Source organism: Anser anser (genome assembly GCF_964211835.1).
Source record: "Anser anser genome assembly, chromosome: 4".
Lineage (NCBI taxonomy): Eukaryota > Metazoa > Chordata > Aves > Anseriformes > Anatidae > Anser > Anser anser.
Genome location: NC_139724.1, coordinates 40,571,249 through 40,586,648, shown reverse-complemented (window position 1 = coordinate 40,586,648; position 15,400 = coordinate 40,571,249). Strand labels below are relative to the sequence as shown.

Here is a 15,400-nt window from a genome sequence, read left to right as displayed (position 1 = left end):
TCAATTATTTCATTGCTTTTGGTTACAAAAGCAAAGGAAACTTTGGTTTTACTCTGGAATACTGTCTAGTAAAGTGTCACAGTTGCATGTTAGCCAGAGGAAAGCAGACTGCGCTGCTACCTATGAGCATTACGTACACAGTGTTTTTAGGTTTCTGGCTAGAGTCTCACATAACCCTACCTTTTATATAAGAAAAAAAAAAAAAAAAGAAACTTAAGAGGATTCCAGTATATATCTGAAAAGTAGCCTGCTTTGCAGAATTTAATAGGATTATACTATTGATTCCATCTTTACAATGCTAGCTGCTATTTGGTACTTGTGAACTTCAGACTATTATGTGGCTGAACACAAGGGAAGAGGGATTAGTTTGTAAAAGAATAAGCAGCTTTCCCTTAAACTGCCCTGAACCAAACCTATGTACCTGTTTTGGGCTCTGTTAGTAAATGCCAACTAGCAAAACATCAGTGGTAGCATCTTTTACAGCTGGGTATCTTCTTACAGTTGCTGGCTTAGTCTCCAAGCAGAAGGCAATCAAATCTTTTGTGCGCTGGTGCTGCAATGCAGATGTTTTCAGTTGCTCCAGAAACTTCTACCTCCATTTCTTTAACCGAATAAAAGCTACTAAAAAGTTGTCTGGAAAACCACGTCATGTACAGATTCTGATGTTTTTCTTGCAGTTGAAGGTACTTCCTGCTCTTTTTGAACTTAATAGAGTAAAAGCACAACTGAAACTGTTTCCATACAGATGATTTTTTTGGGGAAGGTTACTAACAGAAGAGTTTCATGTACGAAGTCTCTTTCTTACATACCAGTGCTGCTGGTGTGTGCCATGTGACACGTACCAGTCACTCTTTTGAGTTTGCAAAATGAACCAATTGTCCTCTGAACTCTGGTACCCTTCACAGTGGCAATTATTGCTATAAAAGTAAATTTGTAAAATTTTGGTGAAATGAACTGTCTTCTTGAAATTAGTTTTATATGAGGGAGTTCTCTTCCTTTTCTCCTGTTCCTCTTCCCCTTTTCCATACTGAAATCTGTCTGTCCCTGTCCACAGTAGTGGGAGTCTACCATGGCGTTATTGCCCCGTAGTTTCAGGTGACTCTGCTTCCAGAGAACAGGCAACCGGCTGGGGAAACACCAGTACAGCAGATTGGATGTAAAGATCCCAGGAAACAGAGATTACATGTCTCTGGGGTAAACTTGTAAGTCAGGGAAGGCTGCAACTTTAAAGGTTATGCTGAACTGCATTATAAGAGTAATGGGCTGAGAAATGGTTATGGTGTTGTCCTTAACCCCTCTCACTGGGCTACGGGGGCAACAAATTGTTTTTCTGTGGAGCAGTTCTCCTTTACTTGCTTCTTCTGGTTTTGTTAGTACATAGGTGAGGAATTGGAGGGGGGGATTTTCAATATCTCATGCTAATCCTTTGCGCTTGATCTGCCTTACATTTCTGAAAGATTGCAGGTGCTAGTGGGTTTCAAACCTCAAAGAAATGAAGGGGCAAACAAAGAACAAGTTGATCAAGAATATCGAAAGTGCAATGAACTACATGGAGAGGAAACACCTGGCTGGCTGGATCTGTCTGAACACTTTTCCCCCTCCCAGCTGGTTTAGGCTGTTGTCAGTGTTTAACTGCTGTGTGCCTTGGAGCACAGCTTGCTCAGCAGCCACGTACATTCAGCCTGGCTCAGTCTGAATCCCAACCAGCATAATGCTGAGAGGGATTTCTAGATTTGATACATAGGGGTTGTGATCTTTTGTTTAGTCCAGCTTTTTGGTTGATGTCAAACGACATCTGTTTCTCTCGCTTTATCTCTTTAGATCTATTATGTCCTTACTGAGAAGAAAATGCGGTAATACGAGGAGAAAGTAAAAACAAGCCAGTGACCTTTGCTGTAGTTTATAGGGATTAAAGCTGTATGGAATGTGAATGCTTCCATAAATCTCACTGGAGGAATTGCTTCTTAATTGAAACAAAATGAACATAGATGAGAGGTTCCTATCTTTGTGCTTCTTTATTCAGTAAGTGTTTGAAGTACTTTGAAAACTTCAGACCGTTCACTGAGTAACCTGTGTTATGCCTGGTTTATCACTCCCATTTATTGAATATATGCTCTAGAATAGTGGAAAACTGCCACTTTTGCACAGTAGCAGGGACAGCACTTCTGCTGTTGTTGGTTTTGGTGTTTGTTTTTTTTTAAGACTCTATTTGCCCAATGCAACATGTGCAATTAATGTTGCTAATTGCTGCTAAAGCTGCTGTGAGCTGGAAGCAGAAAGCCTACCCACTCTGCTGGGTGAGAGGGGCACAGTGCTGGCAATGGCATTCGGTCGCTGCTCTCTCTCATCAGTCATGGGAGAGTGTAGGGGGAACAGCGTGTCACTGCTAACTATAAAATAGTTCTGGAAACAAAATGCCTGAGTGCATAGGCTTGGGGAGGACATTGAGAAAACATCATGAAGTGTATCCTGTCCTTTATATGTTTCTGGTAATGCAAGTTGAATTTATTAGCAGTTTGTTGCTACAGTAAAAAGCATTTACAAGATCTACGGCTGAAACAATAGCTGTAGATGTTCAGTCTCATAGTATTTATTGAAGGCTCTGTTGAGCTCATGGCATCCTTTGATTAATAGCTATTCGAGGCATATTTTGTAACAAGGACTGTGTCAGAGTTTTGCGTCACTTTATTTCATAAAGTTCTACTGGTCTGTAGGGAGAGCGGATGCAAAAGCGTTAACTTAACAACAGGTGTGTGGGCAGGTGGTAAAAGTAATAACTAATTGACTGCCAGCCAGGATTTATTTAGTGAGCTGACATTTTCCCCTCCTCAAGCAATGATGGGTTTCACGTTTAACACTGAGCAGCCACAGTCTTACTGCTGGAGTGAGCTTCCAGAGCATGCTCTGTAACAGCCACAAACCTTCTCAACCATTTCAAAGGAGGATGGAGGAGTATATTGTCATCTGTAGTATTTTCCTTTATAATATGTGCAAATGATGGTAGTAGAAAAATAGCCGTTTTAGTTTGCAAAAATTCCCTCAGTATTTGAAGATGCACACATACAAAATTGAAGATGTTGAGGTTTAGATCAACTCCATAGAAGCATATTGGAAGATTAAGGTTAATTGTGTTCAAGTGTATCAAGCTTGATCTATTGATAAGATTTTCTTTTTAAAGGCTGCCAACTCCTCTTTTGCAGTTTCGGAGACATAATTTAGCTTAGAATCTAAAGATTAAGCTTTGGGCAAGTTGTCTCCATAAATATTTTCTGTGAGGCCACACTGCTGTGGAGTAGATCAGTTTTATTAGTATTGCTTTTGCACGACTGTCAAATTTGCACGACTGATTTGGTATTTAGCAGGGAATAGAAAATAGAAAACTGATGTAGTTTTGCTACTAAACAAGCCTATAACATGTCTTACAGGAATATATTTGCTGTAAGGCTAGTACCACAACTCTTATTATTGCATGAGCACAGGACTTCTGTTTTTTATCAAAAGATAACAAATTCAAGTTTTTTTTGGAGTGTGCCCATTTCAAAGCGCTGAATTCTGATTTTTATGATTTTGCGTGGAATGAAAATGACCCTTAGTGATTTGTATCTTATCTCATTTGTATTGTTTGCTTAACTTCAGGCTCCTTTCCTTCTATATCTCTAATGGTGTTTGCCAATATGTTGGCATGATCTGGACATGAGAATACTAATCAGTTATCACTTCAGTGTAATATTTCAAAGCTTACAATATATTGTTGACTAATGGCCTGTTATTTGAGACAGTTCAATTCTTCTGTCATTGTGATAAAAGAAATTTGATAGAAGAAATTAAGCCCTAAGCTTAAAGAAAAGCAGGGGTTAAAATACTTATCCTTTACTATTGTGTATTTCAAGCTTCTTGTTGAATACCTCAAACAGCAAAGCAGTGCACATCTTTCTCCGTCTTCTATGGTGTCAAGGGTTTGGTCATACCTGAGATGCTTGTAATTATTTACACAGTTACTAAATAATGTCAGAAGAGTTGAAACTAAGGTTGTACTAATTTGAGTACACATTTAAAGACTGCATGCATTGTACAGAATCTAAAATTTAATACTGGAATTTAGGTGTTTCTTTGTAACTGGGGGATTGAATGCACTTTTTAACGTAGATTTCTGTTAATAATAAGAACACACAAAACTGAAAATGGGGGAAAAAAGAGCTGGAGAGTGTCTGTCTGATGCTGCATCTCTCCTCTCTTTCTGTCTGATACTTTTCATCTACTCTTGTTGGAAGAGAAATAGCACAGGGAAAAAAAAAGAGATAATTAAGAGGGGCAAGGGAATGAAAAGGCCTGATGTTGGGGAATTGCAGCTGTATGTGAGTCCATCTATACCTTGATTTTAAAAACAAATGAAAAACCTACCGCTGAAGATGTGGAGCAAGTTAACAAGAATGATGCCGACCATATGCCACTTCCATTTCAGAGGGAAATGAAAAGGGTGTTTTTTTTTCCTATAAATGACAAATAAGATGCTTTCAGCATTTTAAATAAGGCTTTAAAATGTCAACTTGCTTGAAATCAGATTTTTTTCACCCTTTTTTTAAACAGCAATAATAATTATAATGAAAAATTAAAGAGTAAAAAATTTTATTGCATCACCTGGGTTAGCAATGTAATAATTGTTGAAGAATTTATCTTTGGTAAATATTTTGGCCCTGTGCGTATACTAACCCAAGCTAACTCAGCTGAAATCATCTGGACAGCAAAAGTCGGCGAATTGCTGGTGCAACTGATGAACAGTATGTAGTTATTTAGGGATCTTGTAACACATCGGCCTTTAAATAAAACAAAGCAAAGACCCCTCAGTTACACAGATGCTTGGAGGTGCTGGCTGAGTGGGATTTCTGCTTCAGCCTAAGGCCGATGGATGCCCATGTTGCACTGGAGCCTGTGAAGGCCGTGCTGGTTTGGTGTCCTGTACCCAAACTGCCTGAAGTACCCAAACTGCCAGAGGGCCTTCATTTTCAAGTGCTTGTCCGTGACAGACGGGCAGGACTGTGCAGATGAGGCGTACTGTGGCAGAGCAAGTCGGGAGAGCAGCCAGGTGAACACTGCTGGCGGTGGTGCTCCCTGCTCTTTGCCAGGAATAACAGGTGAAAGACCTTACCTGTGGCAGCAGAAGGCCTAAAGGCAGTTTTTATCAATAGAGATATAGTTAAGTTTTCAACTTAAGGAAAGGAAAAATATGAAGAGAAGAAAGATTTGTGGAAAGGTATAGGTTGCTGGTGGGATGGCTCAGTGGTAGCGACCCTGTGGTAGTGCCATTCTAATGCTCGTGCGGCCACAGAGACCAAAATGGCCTATGTAGTGCTATCATCACAGTCTAAAATGGCTTTCCTGGGGAACTTCTTCCAGATCTATATTCCTAATCAAAGCATTTTCAAGAGGCAGAAAATAGAAGTTGTTTTAGCCACGTGAGTTGGATCTGGTTATGCTTTGCCGGTGTGGAGAGGATTAAGTCTGGAGTTGCTTTTGTGTGCCTGTTCTTTGTCGCTCTGCTGTTCGCGAGTGAATATTCATAGATCATTTCCTTTTAAATATTTACTGGGTTGTCTGTTTTCATATGTTAAGTCTTCATATGAAATCAGCAAAATAATTTTGAGAAAACATTTTAATTAGAGCCTTAGAGGCTATAAATATTTCATTATTTAATAAAACAGTGCTGTAAGATGTAAATGATTAAGTGGAACGTACTTTAAATATTTTAAATTGCATAACTTAAAATAATGCATGCTTTCATACTTCACAGGGGACAAAACCTTGATCTATTGCAATCTATATTTTTTGTTTCTTAATGAGTGAAACTATTTTTTATTTTTTTTTATTATTCTCTAGTGTGATACTGTAGGAAATGTTCCTTTGCTGAAAACTGAGTAAAAGGACTAAGCTTTTGGAAAAGGAGGTAAGTAACTTGTTTTACATTTTTTATCTTCATCTTATGGCTATGTGATCTACAGAATTAGGCAATATCTTTAATAATCTTTCAAGATATAATGAAATTCATAAGTAATAAAGAAGCTGATAAGGTGAAACATCAGGGCCAGGTAATATGATGTAGCAATGATGTGAACATAAGTGAAGTCTTACTGTACCTCAGCTTACCAAAAAGGTTGAGTGATTTTTTTGTTTGTTTAAAATCCTGAATGCTTTCTATTTGCATACGTAATGAAAATGGAAAATGAATAAAAAATATGGTTAATGCAAAGCAGTTAAAAATGTATGTTTTCCTTCAATGCTGTCAGACAGCCCGTGTTGCAAGAACAATACTATTTTCACAGTTTACTTACATCTGCACTCAATTTCTGGTGCTTTTCTTTCTGAACCACAAAGCTCAAGATGCATTACTGTGCTGTGAGAATTTCATCAAAACTGAACGCAGCTATGTATTTGCATTTTGGCAGTCTGGGAGGAGGGTCACACGTTTACAATAAGTACAAAGCTGTTGGTATTCTTTTTCATCCCTGAAAACATGGCAGACTGCATAAATAGTTTTGATAGTTTTTTCATGAAAATCTTATGTGGAACCAAACTGCAGACCCTGCTTTGAAGGAAAGTCAGTGATGAGAGAGCACAAATTGCCAGTTAAAAATCAGAGGATGAAATAAGTGACAATAGAAATAAGGGTAGGAGAAGGAAATGTTGATTATGCAAAGCAGAGAAATACAGAAGTAAAAAAAAAAAACAACTTTGTGACTTGGGATCCTGAGCATTACTTATGGACTCCCTACGTTCCTGGGAATTTGATTTTACTTTTTCTTTACTACTGAAACAGAGATCCCTCAATATCAATTGTTTTGTGCTTTTTTTGTGTTTGTTTTGGCTCATTCCTTTTTATTAAATAAATTTGACAAAACATTTGCTCCAAAAAAAAATAATAAAACCAACCAAACAAAAAAAACACAACCCAAACCAAGCCCTGATATTACACTCCCTGGTGGAGGTTCTAAAATAATCTGAGACTGTTTATTTCCCCAAAGAATATAAATGTATATTTTGCAGTTATGGTTTGATAATACAGCAATACAGCTGATGCTCAGATGTTATTTGCTGTCCTTATTCTCATCTATGGAAGATGATAAAGAGAAAAACTAAGCAAAATGGATTCTTTGACATCACATGTAATTTCTCAAGTGGTATTTTGACATTAACTTCTATAATTACTAGTGGTTATTAATTAAGAAATGGCTTTACCACAAGGAATTTTGAAATAGATGATTTTGTCCAATAGCTGAGAGACAACTAACAAAAAATAATTGAATTTTATTTTTAAAAGCAAAACAGACTTTTGCTTTAACTCACAGGGAACTCATATAGTTAATATATGTTAAGTACTGTGTCAGTGTAAAGTTTAAAAATATCACGAATATAGAAGCAAATGGAATATATATATATATATATCTTGATTAAATTTTTCCTTAATAGATGTTGGCGGTTGAATAGTTGAACAAAAAAGAATAGACTTTTTTGTCCTAATCTATTGCATTTGAATCTTGGGGGGGGGGTGGGGTGGGGTGGGGGGAGGTAGATTCAGTATTATAAAGAACAGCTGCTAAATACCTGCATTTCATCTCGGGCCAGCTCAGTTTTCTTAGAGGTGGACTGAATTACAAACATAAATATAAGGCAATTGTAGCGATATTACATCATAAGACAGATGGCAGCACTTACCTGCACCTGCCTTGGACAGATGAGCAGCCTTTCTTTTAAACATTTCTGTTTCTTTAGAGATGATGTCTGGAATTTTGTCCCCCCCCTTTTTTAAATGGTATTATGAGACAGAAATTTTAGTAGGTCCAGTGAGGTCATCAGAATGGCTTGCTTACATCAGCAGAATACGATTTAGATTTTTGGTTTTCAGAATCTTGCTAATTTATTTTCTAAGTTTTTAATTGTCCAACACATTGTAGCAGTCATGCAAATTATTACAGTGCCTATGCTATTACAGTGTCCTATGCTATTTGGATATTTATACTGACATAAATTTATACTGACTTGAAAGAATTATCAATTCATACTTCATGACCTTAAAGCAACTCCATTAAGATGGACGGTCTCCAGCAGAAGGAGGAAGAGCATAGAACATATCAGAAAAAAACTTTGCCATAAAGGTAGGATAGGTAAGTGAATGAATAGGATATGAAGGGAAGTAGAGAACTGAAGTCATAATGAGTCATAATCTTACAAGTGAACAGATGCCCTGCAATCAATATAAGAAGAAATGGGTAGTTAATTAAAAAATAGCTTCAGCTAAAAATAACATCTGTAAAATTTATTTTGTGATATCACAGCAACAGCTGTTACGTGATGGCATCTTAACTGTTTTGGCAAAGTATTTTTCAAAAGCTAGGTAGTGACATCTGACGAGTGCTTTGCTCCAGTAGTGGTCCCATCAGCTTCACTTGAATTATAGAATGTTTCCTGTGAATTCAAAGGGAATACCTGTTGCTGTATGAATTTCAGAAATCCACTTCAGTATTAGATGTCAGCTACAACTGACAGGACTGGGAGTTTGCAGGTCCTCAGGTACCTCTTTAAACGTGGTTATTACCATCCCACAGAGCAAGGAGAGTGAACCCGAACCACAAATAAAACACATGTAACCTATATTCCTAGTTTAGGAAAAATAAAACCACTCAATTTTTCTTCTTAAAAGTAGTTCCTGTCACTTCATATTATTCATATGAAAATTTTAAAATAGAGTCCTTTGTCCCCTGATTAGAAACTTAAGTCCTTTGCTTGTGGGAATAGAATATATCAAAATGACAACTAAGGGCTTGATCTGCCATGCTAGTGATGTTGAACATACTTCTCTGAAGTCATTATCCAGATCACTAGAAGCTGTAGGAAGTCGATTACAGTCAACTGTACTAAGGTGGTTTATTTGCCTTGAGAAACCAGATGATGAATAATTCTGCTCTTGATTTTGAAAGAAAGAATATGAGTTTGGTGAAGCCATTTCCTTTTAAGCTCTGTCACATCATTAGGAGAGGTTCTGGTGGGTTTGGATTTCAGTCTGTGTGAGGTAGGTCATGAGCCTCTACTAAATGGGAAGATGGTCAAGCATGCTGGTAAATTGTGGGGCTGGCTAACAGACTGAGGAGCAGAGAAGTGAGGTGACTGAAGGAGCTCTGAGAATGAGTAGCTGTAGCAAACGGGCAAAGCTAGCTATGTGCTGCTGTGCTTGTTCCAGAGAAGATTAGCTCAGCTCTGAAGCGTCTCAGGGAAGAAGCCTGAGCAGCAGTCTCAAACTGAGGTATCAATAGTAGGACTTCTAAGCTAAACAAGGAAACGTACTGTTACAAGCCTATGGTGAGTATAGAATTACCTAAGAGTCCTTGTGAAGTTAAGAAATGAAGTGGCTGAGCAAACAGTGGTGAAGGATAACTTTCCACTAAATCAGCTGTGATATCAAAGAAATAAAAGGCACTAACTGCTATATGGCTCTTTGTTCTGATGCTGTGCAATAGGGTATGGTTCCTGTTGAAATCTCAGAGAACATGTGCTGGAAAACCTTTATATATAATCTGGGGAAAAAGGGCTAAATAATAACATGATAGTTAAGTACACAGCTGTTCAGTCAGCTTTATATTTGACTTTCTGAAGAATGCTCCTATGATGTGACTGAAAGGCGTGCAGAACTACAGTATTCATAAATGCAAAGTAATGCACTTAAGGACAAGATAAAACAGCTGCATCAACATATATGCGATGTTTGGCTCTAATTTAGTTCTCAGCACTTAGGAAAGAAATTCTCAGCACTTAGGAAAGAAAGTGGAATTACGTTAGAGGCCCAGAATAGGCCCAGAGTAGGAAAGACCGGAGGTGTGGAAGAGGAGAGTCTTAAAAGAACAATGAAACAAACTGACTCTTCAAATTAGGAAGAAAAAATTTACAGGAGAAGCGAAATGCGATGGAGATTTTTATAAATCATGGGAGTATAGAAAAGGTGAATAGGGAGTGATTGCTCACTATTTCTGACAATACCAGTTCTAAGAGGCACCCAATGACATTATTCAAGCAGCAGCTCTAACATAGAAAATAATGTTCCTCTTTCCCCTTTGAAAGAAAAAGTTAGTGATTTAAGCTTACTGCTTGCAGGGGTAGGGAGGCCAAGAGAATTGGAAAAAGTTCTGGAGAATCCTGCATCTGTTGGTGACTATTAACCATCTTCCCCAAAGCAGTGACTGCCTGGTGCTTGTGTGGTGTTGCCTGGAAGGATCTTTCCCCCAACGTTACTGTGTGTCCTGATAGTTATGCTCGTTCCTTAAACACCTATGAATAGCCATTATTGGGTGTTGGATAACAGAAACTGTGCCCATGCTCTGACATATGAGGGTTTCTCCATTCGTATATTATAAATCTCTTTTAAAATTTGCCTAAATTCCCCTGGTAACAGCATATGCAGAGGAACTTCTGGGACAACATGGAACAGAAGTTGACATTAGCAGGTAAAGGTAGAGTCCTCATCTGAGTTTAAATCCTTTGACCTGGCATTACCAAGCATCTCAGATCCAGATGAAATAGTTTTCCAGCAAGCACGAACCATGCTGGTTATGACTGAGCAACTCTATTATCAGCATGGGAGTGCATCAGTACTTTGTGGAAGATACTGCAGAGTATTAGGTCTAGGTATCAGCTGAAAAAAAGCCTACAAAATTATGATTGTTCTGTCATTTAAATGGCAGTTCAGTGCCTACTGTCATCTGTTGCTTTATCCCCTGTATGCTAAATATAAATCTTTCCCTAATTCTCTAGCTTTAACCTTGTCTCAGAAGATACTGAAAGAAATCTCCCAAGGCTATTACCTTTTTTTTTTCTTGTCCTCAAGGATAACTCATAATATGTGAACAATAACCAATTTGCCTTCAAGTGCTGAATTTATTTTCATTTACATTTGTTACTTCTCTGGTCCGTAGGTGGCTTTCTTGACTGGTTATAATGTTTAACCCCCGTGATGCTCTCCCCAAATACTGTGTAATTGCTTAGCGCTGAAGCAATCAAATAGCATTCAAACAGACCGGTAGTATGCAGAGAGTAGGCAGGTATAAGGCGTGCATAAGGATTGTCTATATAGGCCTTTTTCTTCCATTCTGATGGGTTTTCAGTGTGGGTACTTGAGCCAGGTTTGTACTGGGAATTTAATTTTCTATGCCTTTGAGCTATTTCCCAGATGCAGCTGGAGATTCTCAGCTGTGAACCTGCCCCCATGAACAGGGGCTTTCAGAGACTTCAGGTATTTTGTCTTGAATCATGGTACAAGAATTTTATTTTGTTTTATTTTTTTAATCACTTCAGTGCCTCTTTTGTCTGCTGTAGAATGACTTGCCAGTGAACTTCAAAATAAGAAACTTTCTTAAACATCCAGTTCTCTCCAGTTGCCAGAGACCTGTTGCAATCTCCATCTACTGTCATTCTATCCAGATGTATTTATGAGAAATTGTTTTTTTCTGTAGTCCTCTGTGCGACTTTTCCTGCATGTCTGTAACAATGTTATGAATTCATCTGATGACCGTATTGTTAGAGTGGTAAACTGCTTGGACTAATCACAGGTAACTTCTAAATGGTGTTCTCAGCTAAACCACTAGAAAATTAGTTACATCAGGGATATCAAGACTACTGATGTTGCCTGGATTTACATGCACTTTGGGGTTCTAAAATCTTAAATTTAACCACTTTATTACTTTTTATAAATTATTCCCTCTCTGTATGCACTTCACATATGTTTAAATATTGCTTATTGTTTTTTTTCCTAGTTTTTGTTAGAGTTTATATATAGTAGCCTTGATTCGGGTAAATTAAAAAATTTTACACAATTTAATATTCTGCTGAACCTTGAGGTTTACTGTTGTAACATTTACAAAGCCTATTTTTCTGACCTTATACACTAACTCAGGCTTTTGTCTAGAGGCCTATAGAATAAATGTTAAGCACAGGTTTATGCTAATATGCACATTAGTTTGCAAGCTAAATGTTAAGGCAATACTTCAAAAGGAAAAAGTAGAATCAAAGGAAATATCATCATGATGGAAAAACTGAACAAACATATACAGTGTAATACATCAGTTTTCTTTTGTTCTGCCTAATTGTACTAAAGGCATGTAACCTTTAATATACAGTCTCTACTATTCTCCGGCTTCAGTTGGAATGTTACTTTGTAGTATTTTTTTCTTTCTCATTTTCCAGTCTTCTGATAGTCATAATAAGTTGCCTATATTTCTTTATACTTGAGAACTTGAATAACTGGAGAGTTATTTTCTAATGGATAGAAAACATAGGAAAAATTCTTTGAGTAATCATATTATCTACTGATGAAAAGAAGATAATTTAAATAGATATTCTTTCTAAGTAACATTATTTTTGTGTAATGATGTTTTTAGAACACATAGTTCAAATATGTTCTGTAAAGTGCAAACAAAACTTCGCCCTTCATTTTATGTTTTTTTTAGATGTGGGTATTTTTTTAAAGGCTCATTGAGCAGAACTTTCAGACATGCACCTTTTATTCATATCAGAAATGTTTATGTGAAAATAATTTAAAGAGCATCCTCAGGATAGTCAGTCTCATATTAATTGCATAATGTCAAATATCACCTCTTATCAGAAAAATTGATTTAGATACCTTTTCACCATACTCACGAATTACACTGTTTAGTGTTTTTTTTTTTTACTTTTTGTTTTTGTTTTTGTTCAGTTGAAGGGAAACAACTTCAATAGACCACACTGAAGCAAACTTATGCAAACTCCTGTTTATCTTGTCTTTTTTTGAATGTTTTTTACTTGCTTCCACCAATAGCAACAGTGAAGCTGCTGCGTAGCTGTGCAGTGGTGCCCAGCAGATGACGAAGTATAAAGCTGATGTAAAATCGCTTCACTTTCTTCCAGTAGCTCCTTCCTTGGGAAAGAGCTGTGGATATCTACAGGTCAATAATTACAAGCAGTATGGAAAGACTCTGCCCAAAGAATGCTGCATTTGAGGCTGGCCATTTGGTGGTGGTCTGTCTTGTGGGGCATGCAGTAGCTCTCATGGGTGAGCAGGAATACCCCCTACGTGTCCCTGATCAAAGCAATGTCATGTCCTTCTTCAGTCCGTGTCCCGATGAGTGTGGTACGCTGGTACAGCGCTCTCATGGAAGGTAGGCAGGACTTCAGCTGGGAGTATGTTGTTTACTTCTTTCTTTAATGATGACATTGGGAAAAAATAGCACTACTGTATTTTACACATACATGTCTTGGCTTAGTTTAGGCCTAAAACCTACAAAATGAATCATACAGCAGGTGTTGCTTTTTTGTTGCATGCAGTGAGACTCACACTGAATGACTAGAACAGGTAAAGAAGTAGGATTAAATAGAGATCGTATGCATCTTTCTTCGTCCCCCTCTAGCTATTCTTGTTTGTGTGGTCATAGGCCTATAAATAAATAATGGAATACTGTCTTGAGCTAATATTTAATAGAATACGATTACATTATATGCCAAGAAGACATTAAAAAAAAAAGGTTGTTAAAAAGTATGACTGGAAGCACAATGGATATGTTATATTCTGCATTTTAAAACAAGTCAACCTGTTTATGCTGCGAGGAATCTTCAAATTAACTGAAATATGCTGAGAAATGTCAGTATGTTCAGTAATTTATGAGCCATACCTATCTCCAGAGTTCTCATTTCTTCCACAGAAAATGCTTGTTACACAAAAACGACTAAATATACTTTATATGCTAAATATATAAATTTATTCTATTTTTTTTCTTGTTATCCCACATGCGCTTAGCAATGATGATGACGCACTTAACGTATTTGTAAACAAACACAAAAATTATGCAGATTTCAGAAATGTCAGTGCTTAGGCAGTTGATTTGAGCAAAAGTCATAAGCACTTTTTAAAAATGTGTTTAGCTGAGGATTATTACCAGCTAAAATTTGGCTGCGCATTGCATTGTTATAGACTGTTGTTTCCTGCCGATGAAGCTGCCTGTTGGAATAAAATCCTAATGTGTACACAAACAGACTGAAGAGTCCCTGAGAAAAGTATTTGATCTATAAGGAGAAGTAATTTTCTCTTTAAATTTTACACCAAGTATCTTGAAGATAGTGAGGTGGTTAGGTCCGTAACGCAGGAGCTGAACACAATTTGCATGTGTTCTGTATATGGAGATTGTACCAGGAGAAAAATAAAGGATAGTATCTTCTTCTTATCAGTGCAGAAGTGAGCATCTGCCCTTTCAGACAAGCAAATGGGATGTTTCGCACTGTATATATAGCAGGTAATATGCTACCAAATCAAGACTTGCTACTCCTTGTTATCCAGTGATCAAAAGTAAAATAGTTAACAAGAAGTTTAATTGCACTAATTAGTTGTTACTATCTCAAATGGTTTAAATGCAAATAGAATGTTACTTCTCTAGTGCTTCAGTGCTTGATGACTGGACATCTTATGGTTTCACACATGTATCTTGGTTTAATTCTTTAATTTAATCCTCTGATTTTTAAGTGCAGTCAGCTTTTATCCCAGGATGACTTGTTGCATCCAATCTGTGGAAGTCCTTTTGCTCCAAAGATTGAAGCAGGTCTAAGAAGGGGGTTGTAAGTCTTGGATTCACTTCTGTATTGAGAGCGCTTGCAGAAAGCAGGAAGGGGAATGCTTCTTTTAAAATAAGAATGAAAATATGACAATACCTTCCCCCCCCCCCCCCCCCCCCCCCGCTAAAATGAGATTTAATTTTTGGCATGTTTCCGTTTTTCAATTACACTAATAAATTTTCAGCAATAACTTTTTATTGGCTAAATTTTCAATTATTGATGACAATGTGACTTGGGATTATTCAGTTTTGTGTGTTATTTTTAGAAGCTTTGCTTTAGAAGCTGTTGTCATTCTGCTGATTAATGCATTTTATCACGAAGAGACTAGATTGTGTCTATCTTGAAACCACGTCATTAGGAAGCATTTTAGTGAGGTCATGCTTGCTTTCTTTAAAGTCTATTTATACAACAGTTTACTTCAAGCTTCTCTTTTCTTCCTACTAGAACATGCAACCTCTCTGTTCCACACTATGTACTTATTTTTAGACTTTTTCCCATCTGCTCTTCTTACACAGTTTCCTTATTCCAGTCCTACGAGGCATATTTAGAGGCTGCGTGCATTAGAGTCTCAGCAGGATGTGCTGGCTGGTGGCGTTCCCCTTTCTTTTAAACCTTCAGCTGGACAGGTTTTGTTTTGTTTTATTTTGCTCCTCTGCCTTTGATTCCGTCAAGAGCCTCAGAGATTGCACTCCTTGTTTCCTCGTGCTAGGAGAGAGGCAGGTAATGAGTGCATCCTCTTCCACAAAAGGAAAATGGACATTTTTGGAGAGTAGTTGTCCTGTGC

The 15,400-nt window shown here is 37.4% G+C and overlaps 1 protein-coding gene across 11 annotated transcripts in view; it reads left to right on the top strand.

Moving 5' to 3' along the window:
- PCDH10 (protocadherin 10) overlaps positions 1-15,400 on the top strand; it is a 321,360-nt gene that overhangs the window by 103,092 nt on the left and 202,868 nt on the right. For 10 of the 11 annotated variants that reach the window (XR_014583037.1, XR_014583038.1, XR_014583039.1 and 7 more), the window contains exon 5: positions 5,875-5,941. The gene's annotated coding sequence lies outside the window, so the exon portion shown is untranslated. Of the gene's footprint in view, positions 1-5,874; positions 5,942-8,069; positions 14,715-15,400 lie in introns of those variants that run through there. The other variant, XR_014583047.1, reaches the window with a different exon arrangement.